This window comes from Diuraphis noxia, unplaced genomic scaffold (genome assembly GCF_037042655.1).
Source record: "Diuraphis noxia isolate RWA-SAM2 unplaced genomic scaffold, SU_Dnox_SAM2 contig0002, whole genome shotgun sequence".
Classification (NCBI taxonomy): Eukaryota; Metazoa; Arthropoda; class Insecta; order Hemiptera; family Aphididae; genus Diuraphis; species Diuraphis noxia.
The window spans coordinates 5,480,804-5,487,525 of record NW_028301712.1 but is presented as its reverse complement, the minus strand read 5'-3'; the positions used below and the strand labels follow the sequence as shown (position 1 = coordinate 5,487,525).

General features: G+C 26.6%; 1 protein-coding gene and 1 pseudogene across 6 annotated transcripts in view; one reads left to right on the top strand and one right to left on the bottom strand.

Annotated features, from left to right (window-relative positions):
• Positions 1-2,470: 2,470 nt before the first annotated feature.
• LOC149057966 (zinc finger BED domain-containing protein 5-like) lies at positions 2,471-3,059 on the bottom strand (annotated as a pseudogene).
• A 2,715-nt stretch (positions 3,060-5,774) lies between these two features.
• Positions 5,775-6,722, top strand: part of LOC107167794 (multiple PDZ domain protein-like) — a 71,579-nt gene continuing 70,631 nt past the window's right edge. For 2 of the 6 annotated variants that reach the window (XM_089219494.1, XM_089219495.1), the window contains exon 1: positions 5,776-6,183. The gene's annotated coding sequence lies outside the window, so the exon portion shown is untranslated. Of the gene's footprint in view, positions 6,184-6,722 lie in introns of all 6 variants that reach the window. The other 4 variants (XM_089219491.1, XM_089219493.1, XM_089219490.1 and 1 more) reach the window with 3 other exon arrangements.

The following is a 6,722-nucleotide window of genomic DNA, read 5'->3' as shown; positions in this document are numbered from 1 at the left end:
AAAAATAATTTTCAAAAAACACAAAACATAATTTAAATAATATAAAAACTAAATATTATTTTATGCGACAAATATTCTTTTATATGATAAATATTCTATAGGTAGTTATAGTCATATAATAATAATAAAATAAAAACTTAAAATATTACGATAGTATTAGTCGACGAAGAAAGAAAATGTTTTTTTTTTCAATACCGTAAACGACACTGTACGCATACGAAACGATTGGTAACGGAAACGGGTGCCATTATAGAATGTTGGGCGACAGAGTTGAATTTTAAAATTAACGCTTTATATAAATGTTCCTCTACAGCAGTGTATAAAATTACCTATACTAATGTTTAGATTTCTGTTACAGCGTTCAGTTGTGTTTGGTGAATGGTGTCTTTATGTGGTGTTACTAAATGATTCAAATAATTGTGCTCGGTGTAAATATTATGTATACATTCAGTTTTATAATATTTTTATTCATTTTTATTGTTTAGTTTCATTATACTAAAAAAACTAATCTATTGCAGAGGTGACGGAAAAAGTGTTTATAAGACAATTTTCGCGGTTTGGGAGAGGCAAGATGAGGCAAAGCTGTAGTGAATTGCAATATAATGCAAACTTAATATATATAACAGCTCTGAATCATCGGGCCACTTCTATTCGCGAAATTTTACATCAAAATGAATTACACATAGGATAAAATATATTGTTTTTAAATATTTAATATATATAATATACAACAAGAAATACATTACATCAAATTTTTAATTTGTAGTAAGTTGGACAGTTGTTGGTATTATACTACTATTATAAAATATACATAATATAAGATATAAATTGTATTTATTAATTTTATAGATAATACAGGTATGCATATTTTGTATCTATATTAGCTTTATAGATTATAATTTATCTGTACTATACTACTATCTAATTTAATATCTATCATAACTTATTTTTTAAATTATTTTTCATCCGGTTCAAAACTATAAAATTTACGATCTATTATATTATGTTTTATTAGGTACCTATATTATATCTTATATTGCATAATGAAAATCTGTAAAAAGTTTTTTTTTAATATTTATATATAATATAATTTAGTTATATATTAATGAGAAATATTTGATGATGTATTTTTTTTTTAATTGCCAGAAATTGCACCTATTGTTTGTTCTCAATAATAATATAAAATTGGAGGAAAGTGGAAATAAACCATAAATATTGGAGATCAAATTATTACTTATTAGTTAATAGTATAATTATTTTTAAAAAAAATATAAAAACTGCACTGATTGCAGCTCCATACAGAATTGGAATATAATATCATAGGCGTCAGCAGACTATTCGCTGGTTATGCAATAAAAAAGGGGGCCTTCTAAAAAAAATCACCTAACCTATATTTTACCTAAGATACTCAACATAATTTAATTGAATTTTAAAAAAAGAATAATTAATTCATCCTAAAAAACGATTCTGAGCTGTTAAACATTTTCTTTTACTACATATTATATAGGATTCAATCTACAATCTAAGATTTTTCGAATATAGGTACTACTTAGCTTCATTGCTCCCTTAGGATTTAAGACCACACATAGTTTTACTGTAGAATATTAAACAATGCATTGTAGAAATAAGTAGTTTGAAATTTGAATTATATTTTATTAAAAGAAAATTAATTATTTCTTAAAAATAAAGTGCATACTATATTGAATGTCTTTAAATAATTTTAACATAGTTATAAAGTTGTTACGTCTATAGTTTGGATTATCTTGCTGGTCGTGAGAAAAAGTAAAACTAAAAAATATTTCTTAAATGCGATATAGGATATTATCAAAAATGCTTTGGGGTAAACGCGGGCCGCAAGTGAAGCCGGAGACTATGCAGCGGCCACACTGCATACCCCGTGCACGCCTAATATACTATTACTATATACATATAGTAATTAATAATTATACTCATTACAACAGCGGTTCTCAAACTTTTTTGTTTGCGGAGCCCTTATGTTTCTAAAAAAGTTATGGAGCTCCGAAAATCAGAAATGTCTATTTGATACAACAATAATTAATAAAAAATGATGTAAATTATAAATGATTTGATTTTGATTTCTTTTCTGTAGAATACGAATAAATAAATATTATTTAATTAATTTAATAAGAAAAAACAACATAATATTTTAGTAATTTATAAATTTTAATATTTATAAAATTTGAAATTAATGTGAGCCCTGATGTTGGCTTTTTTTATTGGCCAGTATTTTAATATTTGGCTTGATAGACGGGAGTTGTTTGCTTCAGAATCTAATTTATTGCGATATTTGGTTTTCGTTGATGCATATGATGAAAATCTGGTTTCACACAGATATGTTGTTGCGAAAGGAAGGAGTGGTAAGATAGCTTTTTAGCCAGAGATTGATATCCGTTAGTAATACTGCTATTGCACCAAAAATCTGTTAATAATATTTCATCAAATAAAGTTTTTAAAGATGAATCTGGGTCATTTCAATATATTCTTCATACTCCGTTATAGACAAAACTTCAGGCTTATCGTTGATTAAAAGCGGATTTTTAACCCAATTATATCATTGGATAAATTCTTTATCTTTACTTTCTGGAAAATATTTTTTTATGACGATATAGTATTTAATTTAAACGTTGTTTAATTTCGCCATATATTTCATCAAATTCTTATTCAATATTACCATCAATCGATTCTAAATATTCCTTTAATAAAGGAAAACTATCAATTTCATGTTGAGAAAAACATACACAGCTCAAAATTTAATTTTTTTTAAAAGCTCGGATTTTGTCATTTTCCGTGAAAACTGTGGTAATTTTACCTTGCATTGATAAATTCACTTCATTTAATTTTGTGAAAATATCAGCCTATAGTAACTAAGTCAAAATAACCAAATTTTATCAGTTAGTCTGAACTGTAAATTAAATAGGTGATCGGTAAAAAAACGTACAATTAATTTCGTAATTATTCAAGTAAGCGTATATAAGTGTTTTTCCTCGGGAAAGCCATCTTATTACTTCGGTATGATAAAGTAGTGTTTTGTGCATACTTCCCACATATAAATATCTTGACACAAAATTGTGAACAGTCTTGTGCTGAATGGTCGACATTTTACGAAATTTATAATCTTCACTCCCTAACAAGTACATTTTACGAAATTTATAATCTTCACTCCCTAACAAGTACATTTTTATGAGGTATTGGCATATTTTTAATAACGAGTGCTTGACGATGAAGAATTCAATGAATATTCCTACAATTATTTGTTACTTCTAAAATTTGCGAAACCACGCCAGTAGTTTTTTCAACCATTGTCTTCGCCCCATCTGTACAAATATCAATACAGTTATCCCAATGATTCAGTGGCATAGCGTGGATTTTGAGAAAGTGTAAACAGAAAAACTAATGTATTGGAAATTTATTAGTAATTTTGTTTACAGTCAACTACATTTAATTGGTAAAAAATATATACAATTCCTTATAATTTTATTTTATAACTTTTAAGAATTTATGTACAATTTTAATTTTATTTAAATAACGAAGGCAGCTCCATTTTCATTTTCAATAATTAAATAAGTGTATACAATTGTAGTTCTATATTCTATAACATACTAACACGAAAATAATTTATTGACGATTATCGCCTTATTGGAAATAAAAATAATAATAAACCGTTTGGTACCGAGGTGGTGTGATGTATGCAAAATCATAAGTGGCAAGTACTTACAAATTGTTTATAAATACGAGCCCCCCCCTCTGCAACATTGTATGTAAATCGTGTCTATTAGTTCACGTAAGCAGTTTCAGGACATGTTACACGACGACACAAGACACAACATACAACGCGTCAATACCAAGTGTAATAGAACAAAAATAGATTTTCTAGTTTTTCCAGTGAATAATTACTCATTAGTAATATAATATATATTATATTTTATTCATATGGATACTCATAGACCATAGATTATAATTATTTAGAGGCATATAGGGATTTACCTAAGTATATATAAAAAATATTTTGTGTAGGTACATTAAAAAAAAAATATATTAATTTACAAAACTGCAGACATTTTTTAATCTAAATTCTTTAAAGTTTAAAATTTAAATCACCAAAACAAAAATTAATTTATCATTATTTAAAAATAATAAGCTTAATGTAAGTGGACTTAAATTTTTAAGCAAAAATCAAACAAATTACGAGGAGAAGATTACACGAAACTTCAGATCACTAACTTATAAATGGGTATAAACGGTGCTCATTTTAATGCTCGTATGTAGTTATGTACAGTATTAGTATTGTACTACATGATATTCAAGCACAAATTAGTGATCTCCCCGTTTTGTAATTTTTTTAAACAATAAGTTGGTACATAAAATTGTATTTAATTTTAATTTACGCCTACCTATTAAAATTTATTATTTATTATAATATTCGTCATAATAAAAAAGTATTAAAAATATGTTACTATAACAGTTGTATATAGTAGGTAATACCTATTAGGTATATAGATTTAATGTTTAAATGATTAAATACATGTAAATACGTTTACATACTTATACTTATACTTTCTTGTTCTAAGAGGGGAAGGGCTTATAACTTCCATTCTCCCAACCACCTGTGTCAATGATGGTTGGTCCTTGCAGCTATACTATATGATATTTATGTATTATGTATAGGTATAACCATAGTCATGCTGTGGGTAATGGGTATAGTATTATGGTTCGAATCTAAAATAAAATATAATGAGCTGATGCGTTCTAGGATCTAGATAAAATACGAAAATACCTATAGATTTATAGAGGTCATTCACTGGTCATTGTATGTGATTTGATTGTTTTTTTATATATAATATTATAATAATATAATATAGATAAAACGATTAGGTAGGTATCTCCCTATAAGCTAAAGGCATGTTTATTTAATATTTATAAATGCTAAAACTAAATTTAAAACTATATGTTATAAATCTAAAAATATTATAAAGAAAAAATTGTGTATTTTCTAAGCCGTGAAACGTATTATTATTGTTGAATAACATAACATTTTGAAATCAGAATGGGCTTGATATTTACGACACGAATCGTCGATAACTAATAATTAGTTAATATATAAAATATATTTGTATGCATATAATGACAAGGAAAAACTGTAAATAAGTACCTATTACATGCAATATTATTATTATACAAAATGCAAAATTAAAATTATTTGTTTAAAATCAATAAACAATGAAACAACATTTTTGATCTCCGGTTTAAAATATTATAACTATATGGCTTATAACTTATAGGTAACAATCATGATTTGGCAATAGAATTGTGGATTTATAAAACCATGTTTATAATGAAGGTGTACTTCTACGTTGCGACCAAGACCGCGGCGCGTGTTGCACACAAAATACAAATATTTTGAACTATGAGGCATGCATTTTATCACAGAACAATAATTTTATCTGCTTTGTATCTACGATCTATAATAAGACGTGCGGGTGTGTCGCGTGCACCTATTGAATTCTTATAATATGTGTTTGTAATAATAAAATGTCATGTCTCATGTACAAAAAAACACTTTTTCATATTATACTATATACCTATTATATAGTACAAAAACTGTGACAAAAAACCATGATCCAAGAAGATATTAATCGTTTTTGAAAAATTTAAACATAATTTGGCCACACTGTAGATTCATACAAATTCTTTTGCGCTTGGTGCATCTTCGTTTTATCATAACAAAAACAGTCAAACCTTCGAACAGAAATCAGAATACAGATTAGTGAATTAATGATTATCATAATATTTATATACATGAATGACGTATTTAATTGATGTACAGCATATTTATTAATTTTTAACATAGTACCTAATTATTATTTATTTACAAATCGTAAGTGTCGTCAATTCGTCATTTGAATACATATTTTATTCATTCCAATTTCCTCTGCCATTGTTATCGTTTAGGAAATTAAACTTGCGTTCCGTTTGAGGTAGTACATTTTTATACAATTCATTAAATTGTATGTGAATTGAAGTTAATATAATTGGACACTACTGTTGATTGTTTTGAACCTAATAACACATTTGGTCGATTCAAATGAATCAAAAACAGTTGCTCTAATGTACATTTTAAATCTGCTATTACCAATGATGATTACTAAATCAATAAATTAGTGGGTAAGTAAAAAGTTGTGTATTTCTATTTTATAGAATATGTAGTGAAAATATTAAAACTATGGAACACCAAATTGTAGGCAATATAGTCTGTAATGTACAATCATAGGTACTTATTGATATCTAATATCTTAAAGCGACACTGCATCTGCACTTATCTCTGTCGCATAAACATACAACATAGATTTACTATGAGTAGTGTTTGAGAGTGAGAGCATAAGCGTTCATATGAGGTTGTCAGGTTAGGCATTTGACTACTCTGCAAACTTTCTCCCCTTAATATTCAATATCATCATAATATTTAAGCAATAATCTTAGTAGGTAGGTATACTTTTGAAATAAATTTTTACAATTTAGTGGCAAATATGAATATATATTATGTATATATATATATATGTGTGTGTGTTTGTTAATATGTTATGTATGACTATCTTGCCGGTTATGTCTGGTCAGACTTATGAGTAAGAGCCATGATCGGTGGAACCAATTTTGTGTTATTACTTATTAGCCTAGATTACTTATTAGATATTTATCTATAATCC